This window comes from Xyrauchen texanus, chromosome 12 (genome assembly GCF_025860055.1).
Source record: "Xyrauchen texanus isolate HMW12.3.18 chromosome 12, RBS_HiC_50CHRs, whole genome shotgun sequence".
Classification (NCBI taxonomy): domain Eukaryota; kingdom Metazoa; phylum Chordata; class Actinopteri; order Cypriniformes; family Catostomidae; genus Xyrauchen; species Xyrauchen texanus.
In genome coordinates, this window is record NC_068287.1 from 31,981,143 (window position 1) to 31,999,911 (window position 18,769).

The window sequence follows — 18,769 nt, forward strand, 5'->3', positions numbered from 1 at the left end:
GATGATATAAAAGATGATACTGTTTAAAAGGTTTTGTCTTTTGACAAATTAAAATCATTTTTTACCACTTGTAGATTGGATTTTGAAGTACATATTTTATGTAAGCCACTGCAAATAACCTCCCCTAAAGCGTACATGAACACACAAAGGACGTCAAGATTTTAATTGAAAAATTACTGTTAAATTACATTTCTGATGGTTCTGACTGAAATTTTTAGAAGAATATTTCAGCTCCGTAGGTCCATACAATGCAAGTGAATGGTGGCCAGATCTTTGATGGTCCAAAAGCATATAAAAGCAGCATAAAAGGTTAAATCCATTTCTTTAAAAGTTATTTGAGAGGTGTGGCTGAGAAACAGATCAACACTGAACTCCTTTTGTATTATAAATCTTTCTCTTCACTTTCACTTCACTTTTAGATTTTAGTTTTTTTGTTTTTGATGATTCACATTCTTTGTGCATACTGCCACCCACTAGGCAGGGAGGAGAATTTATAGTAAAAAAGGACTAAATCTCGACCTGAAGATATGGATTTAACCACTGGAGTTTTAAGGATTCATTTTATGCTGTCTTTATGTGATTTTTGAACCTTCAAATTTTTGGCTGCCCTTCACTTGGATTGTATGGACCTATAGAACTGAAATATTCTTCTAAAAATCTTTGAGTTCAGTAGAAGAAAGAAAGTCTGGGATGGCATGAGGGTGTGTAAATAATTAGAGAATCTTCATCTTGTGTGAACTATCCCTTTAAAATATGGACCAGGATATTAATTTAAACATCTCTTTTTGTGGTTTAGCATAAGAAACTAAGTCTTATGGGTTTTAAATGAAATAATGTTTATTTTTGGGTGAATTATTATTTTAACCGTGAATAATAAATAATACATTAATGTGAACTACTGCATTAACAATTGGTAAAGTATACAACTTTAGTTATTGTAAAGTGTTTCTTTCATGTAAAATTTCTATATGTTTTATATATCGGTATACAGGGTAACTTCATGGACCCTCAGGGTACCGCAGATCCACAGCTGAAAACCCTGGAATGAAGAATGTAAGAGACAGGGTTTGCATGTGGAAATTGGGGAAAATCTGAACAGCCCTGGAAATCTGCAGACCAAGTGGCCAGCAAAGTTTCTCTGCAATCAGATAGATTAAAACGTGGTCTGTGCGACCACCCTTTCACAGTTTTTATATGTGGTCAAATTGAAGCTGCATCCTGACAGGTCGCGTGTGGGTGAATAAGACACTTCCTCGTTAGCCATTTATAGCAACAGGTTTGACACTAATGAGAGCAGACAAGATTTTCCGTATGTGATATATATAATTTTTAGTTATTGGGGAAGCACGAAATTGTTCCTACATGAAGTTAAATTTACAGAGAGTCTGCATATCTTCAGCAAAATTCACTGGCATAACAGAATGCATAACTGAAAACAAAGCAGCACAGCAAACTCTCCCTTGAGCAATCACACACGACGTGATTTACAAACAAATCCAATAATCTTTCTGACACTGTATTTTACAAAACTCAATCGCTGGGTCTCATTTACTTGACTGGTGCACTTCACAAAACATGTCATCATGAGAAATTATGTGTATATTAAAGCATGAACCCATAAAGCAATGATGTTAAAGATTAGTCACAAATGGATCTTCCAAATGGACAATGAAGATTAATCCAAGATGGCAGCGCAGTAGCACGCAGCGGCCACTCAGGATCAAAAATGGTGCTATTTTTGTCCCTTAGCCCTACTTTTATGGCACATGGACATTGGAGCAACTCGTGTTCATGTCTACCATCGCCAGACACTGTTAAAATATAAGATTCATGCAACAACCAAGCTGCATGACGATCTGCAGGAGTTGCTACGTGTACTTGGCTTGCTGCGGAGACCAGGCCTCCAGTCCTCGGCGTCGTCTGATGCCGGTGCACAGGGGAGGGGGCGTCGTAAGCGGTGTGCGAGGAGGCGAAAGCATGGCAAGAGGGCGGGGGTCCATGCTAGGCTAAAAACAAACCCTAGCTGGCCAGCTCTGCCATCTATCCTGCTCTCAAATATTTGCTCCCTGGACAATAAACTGGACTACATCCGACACCAGCAGACCACGACGCAACGTGAGCTTAGAAACTGCTGCATCTTTGTTTTCACGGAGACGTGGCTCAGCGACAGAGTTCCGGATGGCCCATTCAGCTAGACGGGCTCGCCTCGTCTGTGCGGTAAGACTTCGCGGTGGTGGCTTGTGTGTTAACATCAACACAGAATCATGCAATAACTCTATGCTAGTCTCTAGTTACTCTTCATCGCTGGTGGAGCTTGTGACTGTTAGATGCAAACCTTTTTACTAACTGTTATTATAACCAGAGTTTACATCCCCCCCTAGCGCTAATGCTAAGGAAGCGCTCTGTGAACTGTATGGGTCTATGAGCGAACTGCAAAATGCTTACCCTGTCAGACTGTTTATTGTCGCCGGAGATTTAAATCATGCAACTCTCAAGACAGTGCTCCATAAATTCCATCAGTATGTGGACTTTGCAATGAGTGGGGCGAACACAAACATCCCAGGCACGTACCGGGCGGACTCCACCCCCACCTCGGCTACTCAGACCACATCTCTGTTATGCTAATTCCAGCATACAGATTGCTCGTCAGATGCACAAAACCGCTCCAGAAGCAGGTGAAAACCTGGCCAGCAGGAGTCATCTCTGCTCTTCAGGACTGTTTTGAGTGTACTGACTGGCACATGTTCAGGGAGGCTGCAACATATGGTGACTCTACCAACTTGGAGGAATACACAGCATCAGTGATCAGCTACATCAGCAAGTGAATTGATGGATGTCACCTTCTCCAAGACCATCACCACACGCTTCAACCAGAAGCCGTGGATGACTGCGGAGGTGCGTGCGCTGCTGAGGACCCGAGAAGCACGCACACAGAAAGTACAGAAAGACGTGGTGGCGAGGAAGACCACCCCTCCTCCCAACGACCAGGTGCTCTGTCTTACCACGGCTGATGTGAGGAAAACTCTACGTAGAGTCAACCCACGGAAGGCTGCTGGACCAGACAACATTCCTGGCAGAGTGCTCAGAGGATGTGCAGACCAACTGGCAGATCTTTAACATCTCTCTGAGCAGCGCCGTCGTTCCAACGTGCTTCAAGGCCACCACCATCGTCCCCATGCCAAAGAAGTCTTCAGTGTCCAGCCTCAACAACTACCGTCACATCGCACTCACACCCATCATCATGAAGTGCTTCGAGAGGCTCGTCATGAGGCACATTAAGACCCAGCTGCCCCCTCACTAGACCCAGTGCAGTTCGCATATCATCCAAACCGTTCAACAGACAAGGCCATCACCACAACCCTCCGTCTGGCCCTCACCCACCTAGATAAAAAGGACTCATACATTCAAATGCTGTTCATAGACTTCGCCTCAGCATTCAACACAATAATTCCGCAGCAACTGATTGGAAAGCTGAACCTGCTGGGCCTGGACACCTCCCTCTGCAACTGGATCCTGGACTTCCTGACAGGGAGACCTCAGTCTGTCCAGATCGGTATCAGCATCTCCACCATTCTGTCCAGATCGGTATCAGCATCTCCACCATCACCACACTGAGCACTGGGGCCCCCCAGGGCTGTGTACTCAGTCCACTGCTGTTCACTCTGCTGACTCATGACTGTGCAGCAATGCAGAGCTCGAACAACATCATTAAGTTCGCCGATGACACGACAGTGGTGGGTCTCATCAGCAAGAACGACGAGTCAGCATACAGAGAGGAGGTGCAGCGGCTAACGGACTGGTGTAGAGCCAACAACCTGTCTCTGAATGTGGACAAGACAAAAGAGATGGTTGTTGACTTTAGGAGTGCACAGAGTGACCGATCTCTGCTGAACATCGACTGCTCCACTGTGGAGGTCGTCAAATGCACCAAATTCCTTGGTGTTCACCTGGTGGAGAACCTCAACTGGTCCCTCAACACCAGCTCTATTACCAAGAAAGCCCAGCTGTGTCTCTACTTTCTTTGAAGGCTGAGGAAAGCACATCTCTCACCCCCCATCCTCACTACATTCTATAGAGGGACTATTGAGAGCATCCTGAGCAGCTGCATCACTGCCTGTTTGGGACTTGCACCGTTTCGTATCGCAAAGCCACAGCAGAGTACACAGCAGAGGATAGTGAGGACAGCTGAGAAGATCATCGGGGTCTCTCTTCACTCCATCAAAGACATTTACAAAAAACACTGCAAACTCTTCACCCTCCTGCCGTATGGCAAGAGGTTCCGAAGCATTCGGGCCCTCATGGCCAGACTGTGTAACAGCTTCTTCCCCCAAGCCATCAGACTCCTCAATACTCAGAGACTGGACTGACACACACACACACACACACACACACACACACGCGTGTCCTGAGTTGTACTTTAATTATTGTCACTTTATACCTGGCTGCTACCTCAATAACTGCTATGTGCATAGAACAATCTCATAGTATGCTATGTTTACATTTGGCATTTTTAGAAACTGTCATCTTTTTGCACTACTGTGTACTGGTCTCTCACTGTGCCTATTGTCGTGTTAATTTATTGTACTGTCCTATACTTTTTGCACACGTTTGCAAGTGCACTTTATATAGGTATGTTATTTAGTCTGTGTTGTCTCATGTGGTTCTGTGTTTTTCCTATGTTGTTTTATGTAGCACCATGGTCCTGGAGGAACGTTGTCTCATTTCACTGTGTACTGTACTAACTGTATATGGTTGAATGACAATAAAAACCACTTGACTTGACTTGACTTGACCCCAAGCATACCTCAAAAGTTGTGGCAAAATGGCTTAAGGACAACAAAGTCAAGGTATTGCAGTTGCCATCACAAAGCCCTGACCTCAATCTGAAAATTTGTGGGCAGAACAGAAAAAGTATGTGTGAGCAAGGAGGTCTACAAACCTGACTCCACCAGTTATATCAGGAAGACTCACAGATTTTAGTACATTTTTAGATTACATTTATTTGATGAATATAAAACAGGAATGTAATGTCACTCTTTGGCGTAAGTCCCATCTGGCGGTCCAAAGTTGTTGTACTTGGAACCATCAGATCCTGCCGGAGATAGGAGGCAGGGGCGAGGAGCCTACCTCCGTGCAGGATGGGTCTTAAATGGTGGTGGTGGGGTGGTGGAGGTTGCCGTGTTAGCACACTGAAACAGCAATGTGATAGATTGTGAGCAGACATATAAAGCAATGGCTTACATGTGATTGGTTAGGAGTTACCTAGCTAATGGTGCGATTCTGTGCAGCTACTAGTCTTCCCGCTAGAACTACGCTACGCTTACATTTCTGCCTAGAGGAATGGACCAAAATTCCAGAAACTTATTGTGAGAAGCTTGTAGCAGGCTACCCAAAACATTTGACCTAATTTAAATAATGTAAAGGCAATGCTAAATAATAATAACAAAGTGTATGTAAACTTCTGACCAACTGGGAATGTGATGAAATAAATATAAGCTGAAATAATTCATTCTCTCTACTATTATTCTGACATTTCACATACTTAATATAAAGTTGTGATCCTATCTGACCTAAGACAGGGATATTTTTTCTATAATTCAATGTCAAGAATTGTGAAAAACTGAGTTTAAATGTATTTAGCAAAGGTGTTTTTTTTTGTTGTTGTTGTTTTTTCCAGTGTAAACATGCACTAGACAGACGTCTTTGAACTTTGTGCCACGTACCGCAGTTTTTCCCCCAGCATTTAATGCATGAGCACCAAATTTTTTGACTCAAGAAAGTTTTTCGGTCTGAACTGTAATTTTTACAACTTACAACGGTATACAACAAGTCCCTCGTATAGCACAGACCCAAGGCTGGCAAAATGTTTTTTTCTATTTTACTGTATACTTTCTTGTACTTCTCTCACTGTACATATATATATTTATATATATCTGGTATGCTGACCCCCACTGGAATTGTGATTTAGTCAATCAAAAGTGAAACAATCTGTCTGTAAACAACTGTTGGAAAAACGATGTGTGTCATGCACAAAGATGATGTCCTAAACTACTTGCCAAAACTATAGTTTGCTAATATTAAATCTGTGGAGTGGTTAAAAAATTAGTTTTAATGACTTCATACTAAGTGTATGTAAACTTCTGACTTCAACTATACATATAAACTACACAATGTGTTCATGTGAGGGCACACAGATATATAATCCTGTATATACAATGCTATTCTAAAATAACATTAAAAAAATATTGCTCTTGGACCCTTTCCTATTAGAACACACTGGACCTGTGGGCCCTGAAAATTATTAATTCTTTTCACCCCACTAGCTTCGGCCATGTCTACCAGCTTGGGCAAACTGGTCAATGTTTACCAGCCTGACCCTGATCTCATTGAAAGGTAGTGTCAATAACACCACAACTATGCCTCCCCACAGCAGAATGACCTGCAGGCAATGGTTGGAGAAGTTCGACCTATTTCTGCCCAAATTCCAACATTATAACAGCCATAATTCTTATTTATTTTTGCCTGTGGAAGTTTCAAAGTAATAGCAGTGACTCTTGTGGACTTCCCTTATGACACTGCCCTCTCTGAAATGGTGTTTGCTAAGGGTGCTAAGATTGGCTCGTCTCTCAATAGGAGTGTTTAAAGTGCCTTATATTTCAGAAATCTATGGTTCCAGAGAGTAAAGCTGACAGCTACCCTTGGTGCCGAACAGGGGGATGAGGCAAAGTGGACTCACTGTGCCTCTCCCTTGTTGACAGGTAATTTCAGTATTCGTCACTCTGATAATATGAAGTCAAAATTTAGCTAAGGTCTGCTTTTCACAGCACTCCATATGACAGTCTTAAATCTGTCATGAAGGAAATTTTTGCTTGGGGACCACATATTTCACCCTGTCTTCTTACACTCCATTATAACAAGAACATGAAATGCACAGAGGGGTGCACTTGCCAGTTTATTTGTTTGTTTGTTTGTTTATCTCCAAGAAATCACAACTTAAGTATACCAGCATTTTCTGCAATAACATGTTAAGGCAATGCAAATATACTTAGTTTTCCAAAACATTATTATGGCATAATTGTGGTCAAACAAAAGAGCTTGTCAAAGATACAAATATAATCTGACGTAGGACAACAAAAATGAAAATTCTGTCATAATTTACTCATCCTCAGGTCATTCCGAATATTATGAGTTCCATCTATACAAGTTGTATCGGAGAGAGAGAAACACACGTAGCCACGTTGCATGTTTATCTGTGTTTGTTTATGTTTGTTTTAAGTTAATTTATAACATTAAAATTTCTGTTGACCATTCAGCCGGTCCCCACCTCCTCCTTGCCTGTACTTGAACTGTTACAGTGGTGCCAAAACCCTGGAGTGAGGAGAGCTGCGCTGTCACAGAGTCCTCACCGCTGCCATCTGCCAGAGGAGCAGCCGCAGCCATCTGCCTGGGGACGGAGGAGTCACTGCCAGCCGCAGAGAGCCGGAGGAACCTCAGCCATCTTCTGTGAAGGGCAGGAGTGGTTCTGTCCACCAGGGGCCAGAGGACTCGCTGCAGTCTGCCGGGGGAAAAGAGAGCTGGCGTCCACCAGAGGGTGGAGGAGCGATTGAGGACCGGGTGACAGCGCGTCTGAGAGCCGGCGAGCAAGTTCTTACCTCCTCATTGCCTGTACTTCAACTGTTACAGTGGTGCCAAAACCCTGGAGTGAGGAGGGATGCGCTGTCACAGAGAACTCACCACTGCCATCTGCCAGCGGAGCAGCCGTATGCCTGTGAACGGAGGGGTCACTGCGTCCGGGAGCTGGCGATTAAGTTCTTCTCTCTCTCCTCTCTCTCTCTGTGTGTGTCTCCGCTCGCCCTCTCCCCACGCTTACCCTCGTCTCGCCCCCGGGTTCGCAAGAGGCGGGGTGGACCACAGGCTGACAGAAAGGCTGGAAGGGTAGCATCCCCCGAGAGATGGGGGCACCGGTGTTTATGTTTGTTTTAAGTTCCTTTATATCATTAAAATTTTTGTTGACTGTTCAGTCGTTCCCACCTCCTCCTTGCCATCCTTGAACTGTTACAGTGGAGATTTATAGTAAATAAGGACTTAAATATGTTACTTGAGTCGTACGGATTACTTTTATGTGGCCTTTATGTAATTTTTGGTGCTTCAAAGGTCTGGTCACCATTCACTTGCATTGTATGGATCAACAGAGCTGAGATATTCTTCCAAAAATCTTTGTTCGTGTTTTGCAGAAGAAAGAAAGTCATACACATCTGGGATATCATAAGGGTGAGTAAATGATGAGATCATTTTCATTTTTGGGTAAACTATCCATTTAAATCATTGAATCACTGATCATCTTCCCCTCCAGTGAGCTGTTTACCGCTGTGACTGGAACATTTAGTCAGTGAGTTTCTATCAACTTGAGAACCGTAGCAATTTGTGAATTAGTAATTCTGATCAGTTTTGTAAAGCAAATTAAACGATTTGTTAAAAAGATCCCCTTTTAAAAGGAACAATAAATGTATGTATCGGACAGCGCTACTTATTTCATGAACTTGCATGAACATGCCAAAATTCTGTCTCAAACAAAGTCATCAAATGGCTTCAGAAGACTTGGAATATAATGAGTTTTATGGACCATTTGGACAGCCAAAAGACCTGTCGGCACTGGTTGCATCCTTGAATGCTTCATTCCTTACTCAATAAAATTTCATGGACAAGAGCATTCAGCACAATTTTATTTCTCAGTGAACTTAAAATTTCACTTGCAGGTAATAAAATATGTTAATGCAAATAATTTTGGGGATTTATTCAAAACACATAGTAAATGCTCTGCATCCTCTGATACCTTACTTTGATGATTTACATGCCTGAAAAATCTATATTACAAAAGAGACCCCAGTCAGTGCACAAGTTCTCTTCTTTGCTGGCTTTAGTGGAGTCAATCTCCAGCCAGGCCTTTGACAATTTGTGCTGAGCCTATCAGGATTAATGTACTCTAGACATCAGGGTGGATGTGTATCTCAAACAACAGTGCTGCACTGCAAAGGAGGCAATTTAATGTGTCCACCTCCTTCTCCGCTCAGCACTGGCAGGTACTATGGAGCAATATGGATGAGACAGACTCATGACTGGTAACGTGCAAGAGGGGTGCTGCAGCAGGATGCACTGGCCCCACCCAAGAGTGAAAGGAGCAAAGCATCTGGCCCATCAAGAGCACTTTACATATGGAGAGCTCTCCGAGCACATTAGCAAAGTCTATGTGTTGTTCTCCCAGTCATTGTCTCATTGGGTTTAATTTATTAACTGTGTGCCTATGGAATGTATTAAGCATATACTGTATACTGTGTACAGGCGGAAATGTTTGCAAGAGAATCTTCCCTTTGCACATAAGTAAGAACACTTGTATGCTATTATTAGTGAACAAGGCCCATTCTCTTTGTCTCTCGATCTGGCTCTCTCACAGGATGCATTGTAAAAAATTATTCATAAAAAGTACTGGTGCTCTGCACTGTTCTTGGAGAGGTGAAGAAGTGCACGAGTACCCACCTCTGGGCGTTAAAGCAACACTATGACCAACTTCCCATAATGCCTCCAGGTCCCCTGCTGCTCTACCATATTCTACCATCAACTTACTGTAGAGTGCTGCTCATGCTGAGAAATATATTAGAGGAATGTAACAATGAGTTTAGCATACATCCGATCAGGCCAGCTGACAGTCTTGCCTGGGCCCGGGACAAGATAATCTTAGATGGGCCCCCCCATGCCCAGATCTCTCCTTTTCCCTTGCTCTTCCTCTCCTGTTCCCCTCCTCCGCTCTTCCTCTCCTGTTCCTCTTCTCTGCTCTTCCTTTCCTGTTCCCCTCCTCTGCTCTTCCTCTCCTGTTCCCCTCCTCTGCTCTTCCTCTCCTGTTCCCCTCCTCTGCTCTTCCCCTCCTCTGCTCTTCCTCTCCTGTTCCCCTCCTCTGCTCTTCCTCTCCTGTTCCTCTCCTCTGCTCTTCCTCTCCTGTTCCCCTCCTCTGCTCTTCCTCTCCTGTTCCTCTCCTCTTCCTCTCCTGTTCCCCTCCTCTGCTCTTCCTCTCCTGTTCCCTTCCTCTCCTCTTCCTCTCTTGTTCTTCTCCCCTCCTCTGCTCTTCCTCTCCTGTTCCCCTCCTCTGCTCTTCCTCTCCTGTTCCCCTCCTCTGCTCTTCCTCTCTTGTTCTTCTCCCCTCCTCTGCTCTTCCTCTCCTGTTCTCCTCCTCTGCTCTTCCTCTCCTGTTCCCCTCCTCTGCTCTTCCTCTCTTGTTCTTCTCCCCTCTTCTGCTCTTCCTCTCCTGTTCCCCTCCTCTGCTCTTCCTCTCCTGTTCCCCTCCTCTGCTCTTCCTCTCCTGTTCCCCTCCTCTGCTCTTCCCCTCCTCTGCTCTTCCTCTCCTGTTCCCCTCCTCTGCTCTTCCTCTCCTGTTCCTCTCCTCTGCTCTTCCTCTCCTGTTCCCCTCCTCTGCTCTTCCTCTCCTGTTCCTCTCCTCTTCCTCTCCTGTTCCCCTCCTCTGCTCTTCCTCTCCTGTTCCCTTCCTCTCCTCTTCCTCTCTTGTTCTTCTCCCCTCCTCTGCTCTTCCTCTCCTGTTCCCCTCCTCTGCTCTTCCTCTCCTGTTCCCCTCCTCTGCTCTTCCTCTCTTGTTCTTCTCCCCTCCTCTGCTCTTCCTCTCCTGTTCTCCTCCTCTGCTCTTCCTCTCCTGTTCCCCTCCTCTGCTCTTCCTCTCTTGTTCTTCTCCCTCTTCTGCTCTTCCTCTCCTGTTCCCTCCTCTGCTCTTCCTCTCCTGTTCCCCTCCTCTGCTCTTCCTCTCTTGTGCTTTCACTTTTAATTAAGCATGAGCAGCGCAGCAAAAATAGACTCGGATCTGGCCCATTATCTGTTCACCGATGCCAACAGTGACGCATTTCAGCCGGCTTTTTATTTCTCATCTCCATAAATATATCTAGCAGTAAAGCTAATGCAAGGGCTAGAAATCAATGAATTCTTTGCTAATACTTCCTCGTCATCATGGAGAGCGCAGTTCGCACCGCTTTCTCCTTTCCACATGCGCGTGCTCTCCGTGGCGTCTGTCGTTGCTATGCAACAATGAACTTGCGCGCCTGTAAAACGACGGCCGCCGCTATTATGAGCTAATATCCAAAATATTTCCATATGTGTCTCTTTCCTCCTTTCTTATCAACAAGTGGATTTACAGCCACCACATCAGCAGCACCGCCGGTCGCAATGTCTCAGCACTTTTATGAAGAGGACGCAACTGCACGCGCTCGGGCATGCACGCTCGGGCATGCACGCAGATCAAGTTCCAGGTTTGAGAAAACCTGGTACCGTGGCGTGACGCTTAAAACAAAATTAGTACCGACTTGGTACCGAGTACCGGGTCTTTGACAACACTCATAAACGTTGGCTGCGCTGTTTCTTACCTCGCTCTACGTTGACTTTACTAACGTTAGTTCCAGCTTCTCCGTCACCACCTTTTTTAAAATATTTGTTTAGGACATCTCGAAGGCCTCTATTTTCTTCTTCCCTTCTTCTCTTTTCTTTTCTTTTCTGAGCACCAGACTTGTGCTGACCGGACATTTTGATCGTAACGTTAGCCTACTGAACTTCAAATCAAATGACAACATCAAATTTTGATCAGTGGCCAAACCATTTTTGTTTTGGGGGTGGGCGGGGGTTCTTGACCAATATTTCAAGGACAATTAAGAAGAAAACAAATAAAAAACTTTTATGTAACTCAAATATTAGATATTTTTTCCACAAATATGCCTATTTTATTTATTTTTTAACAATTATTCCATAATTTAATGAGGGCCCAGTTCTGGGCCTGGAAAAGTCAAGGAAGTTGTGTATCCGGTCATCATTTACACTCTTTCTTGTTGTTTTAAACCTGTATGACTTTCTTACTACCATGGAGAGCAATGAGATTTTAGAGAGAATGTTCAATCTCAGTCACCATCACGTTCATTATATGGATCCAATGAAACTGAAGACCTAAATGAAGAAAAATCAATGCATTTTCAATGCATTTATTGGTGTGAACGTTGCCTATAGCTACTGTAACATTTTGGATCATTATGTGGACAAAAATGATAAAAATCATCTTTCCAACTAAAATAAAAAAATATAACTGCAAGCAGCAATTAAAGGGGTTCAAGCCTTTAAGGTCCTTTATGTACATATTTAACAGATATAAAGTATTAATTGGACAGTCTTTTTCAACAAAAACAATGATTAAGAGCCTTAATTTTCAGAAAAATGAGGTTAGGTAGCACAGAGACATGGTCTGACTTTTATAGCACCACCAAGAGGCAGAGGTACCCAATTTTTTTCATGTGCCTTCAGACTGACCTCCTACATTTTTGTTTTAAATTTGGTGATATCTCATTCCATTCAAGAGCTTTAACCATTTAAGAAAAAGTGGCCACCCCCTCTTTGTACGTTTTGGCATACTTTTTAATAATTATTGAGATTGGGACTCCAGAGAACCTTTCTGCACTGATTTGGCTCCAATCGGGTGAACGTTTTAGGACTAGTTAAAATAGCTGATTAAAGTCGATTGGTAGATGGAGGCGATGTTTTTCAAGATATGCAACTGTTCTCATAGAACCTGATGTCACCTCATGCAAAATTTCAAGTCCATTCGTGGTCCTATATTTAGAGCCATATTTCAATTTTTTATTATTCTAGCGCCACCAAGAAAATATCATTCCGTTCAAGAGTTATAACTGTTTTAGTAAAAGTGGTCATGTACATTTTGGCGTTCATTTTTGCGATAATGAAACGAAAGTTAAAAGCGAAGTTTTTTTATAATTATTAATATTGGGAATCGAGGGGGCTGGGTAACTCAGTGTGTATTGATGCTGACTACCACCCCTGGAGTCACAAATTCGAATCCTGGGTGTGCTGAGTGACTCCAGCCAGGTCTCCTAAGCAAGCAATTGGCCTGGTTGCTAGGGAGGGTAGAGTCACATGGGGTGACCTCCTCGTGGTCGGGATTAGTGGTTCTCGCTCTCAATGGGGTGCGCGGTAAATTGTGCATGGACCACGGAGAGTAACGTGAGCCTCCACATGCGGAGTCTCCACGGTGTCGTGAACGGTCTCAGAAGCGGAGGCAACAGAGATTTTGCATTCGCCACCCGGGATCGTCCGGTACTCCCCTCCAGAGCCTGTAGGATGATGTCATCACTGACCTCGATGCCCTCGATCGCCTCCGCCCTTCATGCCATGGCTCTCCTGCAGGTCCACCAAACCGAGGCACTCAAAGATCTGCACCTGTGTAGTCCCGACCCCAACATGCTGCAGGCACTCGAACGGGCGATGGCCACCCTCGTGGTCCAGGAGCGTCACCTCTGGCTGAACATGGTGGAGATGCGCGATGTTAACAAGGCTAGCTTTCTCAACTACCCTGTTTCTCAACAGCCCCTTCGGCAACACCGTCGACGACTTCGCCCAGCAGTTTCCAGAGGTGAAGAAGCAGATGGAGGCGTTATCTCACATCATGCCGCGGCATCGCCAAACCAGCGCGCCCCGCCTGCTCGGTGAGGGCATCCCCTGAGGCTAAACAACTGGTAGCTCTGCCTCAACCTGGGCCCAGCTCTCAGCCCCAGCGTCGAGCACGTCGCTGGTGGCATAAGGCCCCATCTCCAGGACGTTCCTGAGATTGGCAACCCAGGCAGTCAAAAGTTCACTCCGGAGCTGGTACCAAGACCACTCCATCCCCGGTCGAGGGCCTGGAGTAGAATCCTTGTTTCATTTGCTGCACCGCCTTCGGGCTGCAGTACCCACATTCTTCATTAAAGAGCGATTTCCTCACTCCCTGGGTCATCCAGCTGGTGTGCGCCATTCTCACAGCACCCTGGCCCCAAAACTCTATAGTCCCGGCTCCCCGGATGCAGATCCCCCGCCCCACTTTTCAGGACCTCTTCTTCAGTCTTTAACCTGCCCCCTGCCGGGTGCGTGGAGCAAGGTAAGTGATTTGAGTCTTTTCTCAGCACCCAAGCCTCGGGATACTCCCGATGCGCTATTACTTGCCTCCCGCCGTGAAGCCCGTTTCGGTGGTATTCGCTACATCTCCGTAAGTGGCGAAAAAGCCAGTGCTTTATGGGCAGAGATCACGACTCTGCTTCTCAAGGACGCGATAGAGCCTGTCCCTCCAGCCGAGATGAAGAAGGGTTTCTACAGCCCTTTTTTGCTGTGCTGCGCACCACTCACAACCCTGGCAACCGCAACACGACGGCGGAGCTCTGTCATGACAGTTTTCGCCCATCAGAGAGTGGAGGCTCCACCCCCAGGTGGTCCAGCTTATTTCGGACCGATTCGGCACAGCACAGATAGATCTCTTTGCCTCCCAGGACAACTCCCACTTCCCGCTCTGGAACTCCCTGACAGAAGCTCCTCTCGGGACAGACACGCTGGCACGCAACTGGCCCCGGGGGCTGCGCAAGTGGACATTTTCCCCAGTGAGCCTCCTTGCACTGGTGCTGAGCAAGATCAGAGAGGACGAGGAACAGGTCACCTTGGTGGCTCCTTACTGGCCCACCCAGACCTGGTTCTCAGATCTTACGCTCCTCGTAACAGCACCTCCCTGGCAAATTCCCCTGAGGAAGGACCTTCTTTCTCAGGGATGGGGCACCCTCTGGCACTCATGCCCGGACCACTGGAACCTCCACATTTGACCCCTGGACGGGACGTGAAAGATCTAAGTGATCTACCACCTGCAGTCATAGACATGATCAACCAAGCCAGAGCTCACTCCACGAGGTAACTTAACTTTTCCTAAAGTGGTGCTCATTCGCGAATTGGTGTTCTTCCCGAGCCGAAGACCTGCAGAGATGTGCAGTTCTGTCAGTGCTTTCATTCCTGCAGGAGAGGCTGGATGGGAGGCTGTCCCCCTCCACCTTGAATGTGTATTTAGCTGCTATCGCGGCCCACCACTACGCAGTAGATGGCAAGTACTTGGGTAAGCATGAATTGATTATCATGTTCCTTAGATGCACCCGGAGACTGAACCCTCCCCGGCCAAGCCTGTTCCCTTCCTGGGATCTCTCAGTGGTCCTCACGGGCCTTCAGAGACCCCCCCACCTTCGAGCCGCTTGATTCAGTTGAGCTCAAGGCCCTCTCCCTGAAGAAATTGACTTGACTTGACCAGGTTGTGAACCCGCAAGCAAGCTGCACCGGGAGGAGGCAGACCCAGCCTTATCGTTGCTGTGTCCGGCATGTGCTTTGCGTACCTATTTGGACAGCACGCAGAGCTCTAGATGTTCTGAGCAGCTCTTTGTCTGCTTCGGCAGATGGCGGAAAGGCTACGCCATCTCCAAACTGAGGTTGCCCACTGGGTCCTCAACGCCATTTACTTGGCCTTCCAGACTCCTTGGGGGTCCAAGCACACTCGACAAGAAGTGTGGCATCCTCGTGGGCACTGGCCAATGGCACCTCCCTAGCAGACATCTGCAGAGCAGCGGGCTGGGCAACACCCAATACCTTTGTGAGATTTTACAATCTCAGGGTTGAGTCGGTATCGTCCCGTGTTTTGTCAGGTCCGATCCGGTAGAACTCGGTAACGTGGCACAACTAACCGGGTGTTCCGCTTGCACACAGCGCCCTACACCAAGTTGATCCAATGCACCTTATCTCCCAGGTGAGCCACTAAGCATCGCTTCCTGGATGTTCTCCTCCCTAGCCTTCTGGCCTGCAAATTCAGCGGAGCAATTCACGTCCAGACCCACGATGAGCCACAGGTGCTCTGTACTGGGGTAGGGCTCCATGGGCTTAGTTCCTTCCTCAGGCAAACTGTGATACGGTCCCCCTGTCAGCGGCCTCCTGATGTGCTTGAACCTGTCTCAGTAGTTCACATAACACGGACTAGTGCGTGGCATTTTTTAATGGGACACATTGTGTCACTTCATTCAACACAACGTCAAGTGAGTGATAGAACGGGAACATCATGGTTACTGTCGTAACCTCCATTCCCTGAGGGAGGGAACGAAGCGTTGTGTCCCTCCTGCCACTGCACTAGACCTACCACTGTAATTCTCTGCTCTTCACTGCAAAAACCTGACTGACTGCACGCTTCCCTTTATACCCATATGTCCGGGGGCGGGACATGCAAATTCTGTCTGCCAATTTCACATTGGCCTTTTCTCAAGTTTAGAGGTGCGTGAGGCTCCCAAGAAAGACCCCTTGTGTCACTTAATTTGATACAACGTCTCGTTCTCTCCCTCAGGGTACGGAGGTTACGACAGTAACCATGATGTTTTAGGACCTCTCCTTATACATGCTTTCCCTGTGAGATATTAGCAGGAATCATGGAATAATTTTCCACTGTTATGCTGACGATACCGAGCATTGTATTTCTTCTAAACCCAACGAAAATTCACAATTTTCCAAATAGTTTCAATGAAATCAAAGATTTGATGGCCAGAATTTAGCTTCTACTCAATTCCGACAAAACAGAGGTACTAATGATTAGACCAAAAACCTCTAAAATTAAGCCACTAAAATATAATTTGACTCTCAATGGATATTGTGGCGGTGGTCGAGCTTTTGGCCGGAAAGAGAGCGAGAAAACATTAAGCACACACCTGAGCGCTATAATGTTTAACACCTGTTTCTGATTAGAGTAAGCACTGGGGAGAGTGATAAAAAGGGACCACGCTAGAGACGAGCGAGAGAGAGCTACCCATCTGAAAGAGACTGTGTGTGTTTAGCGAAAGAGTGTTATGCTGAAAAGCCCCTTTGTGTTTATTTATTAAAGTTATAACTTTTAGTTGAAGCCCAAGTTTCCTGTGTCCTCCTTTCTGTCCCTTCCTTGAACGTTTACAGATGTACTGTTACGTCGTCTTCTTCTGCAAATAACTTGTTATATATAACTTGCAAATAAGGTGTTATATTTTATATCAATCTGTCTTTTGAAAATCTAATTTCCTATGTTTGTAGAACAGCATTCTTCAACCTGAGAAATATTGCTAATTTACAACACATGCTCTCTTGCTGATGCCAAAAAATGTATTAATGCATTCATGACCTCAAGACTAGATTATTGTAATGCATTATTGGAAGGACGTCCAGCAAGTTCAATAAATAAACTTCAATTGGTTCAAAATGCAACTGCCAGAGTGCTGACTAGAATTTAATTTTACAATTTAATTGTCATTACATTGGCTACCTGTTAAAATTCATAATAATTTAAAAATTCTGTTAACTACATACAAAGCTTTGAGTGGTCTAGCTCCACATTATTTAAGTGACCTTCTGACATGCTATATTCTGTCATGTTCATTACGATCACAAAATTCTGGCTTGTTAATAATTCCAAGAATATAAAAATCCACAAAAGGAGGTAGATTATTTTCATATTCTCCTATACTATGGAATAGTCTCCCTAACATGGTTCATAAACACTCACTCAGTTTAAGTCTAGACTTAAGACACATCTATTTAGCCAGGCAAACACATAATGTATCCTTCAACTCACAAGGAACCAGGTCTGCCGGAACCAGAAACATCCATCATGATCTATAACTTTGCATCAAATTAAATGGTATCTATGCTAATATTATTATATTTGTTTTTATGTTACCAGAGCCAGCCAGATCCAGCTCCATTCCCGCTTGGTGTCCAACTCCAATACTACATCTCGCTGAGAGATGATGACAAACTACAGCCAGTGCTAGCCAGACATCACATCAGTTTTTTGACTTTAGAGGATGAACTGATGCCAACTCCAACTGTAAGACATTGGATACTTCATATGCCACTGCCTGAACCTTGGACTTAGGATGGACCACACCGAATCTCACCAAAATTACCTGCAGGTTGAACTGTTTGAATATTGATGGACTACACTCTTAAAATGGAATACATAGACTATAATTTAATTGCCAACTAACAAAGGACAATGCATCTATGTGAACTCATGCAGTTGATTCAGGATGGACTTCAACAACATTAGTCATTCCTCTTAAAGTTCATAAAAAAAATATATATATATATTAATTTTTAAAACACTGGACCTTAATGCTTACTTAATTTACAAATTTAAATCATGACATGCACTGCTCACAAATAACTAATATTGGCATTATATTCATGTTGTTTAGCCAGTTTAGCCACACAGTGATTCTGGTTTCTCCCAAGGTTATTTTTCTTCATTAACCAAAATTTTTTGGAGTTTTGTGTTCCTTGCCACAGTCACATTCAGGTTGCTCAGAGGGTTTCAAAATACAATTATTATTTATTTATTTAATTTCTATACACATTTTACAATCATATTTAATCAAACTACATAATTATCACTGTAAACATTATAGATAATACAGTTTAATAAAAAAAAAAAAATGTTTTTGTTAATGCATGATTTCCTGTAAAGCTGCTTTGAAACTTTGCGTGTTGTAAAAAGTGCTATACAAATAAAAAACATTGTATTTCAAAAGTATGACTTTGCATATCATAATTTTGACTTACCATAGCTAAATTTTTGTTTTATTTTTATTTATTTTTATGCGGCATATATAGGCTTCCATATTGAGTGTATGGACATTTGTCTTTTTGGGTAAACTATCCCTGGTGAATATAATTTTTTCATCTCATGTTCAGTTTTAACATATTTCATAGGCTAGACATTATTCAATGTAAGTCCAATCTACATAAAATGTTCCAAACAATCCTTAACTAATGATTAAAAAAATAATGAAAAAGTCATGGAGATTCATTGAGCAAAAAGAGTGGGAACTCTGTAACATAGACACACGGATGATAATATGCCATTTCGTCC

The 18,769-nt window shown here is 44.4% G+C and overlaps 1 protein-coding gene across 1 annotated transcript in view; it reads right to left on the reverse strand.

Annotated features, from left to right (window-relative positions):
* Positions 1–18,769, reverse strand: part of LOC127652984 (glutamate receptor ionotropic, NMDA 2A-like) — a 254,281-nt gene that overhangs the window by 104,515 nt on the left and 130,997 nt on the right. The gene's annotated exons all lie outside the window — the stretch shown is intronic.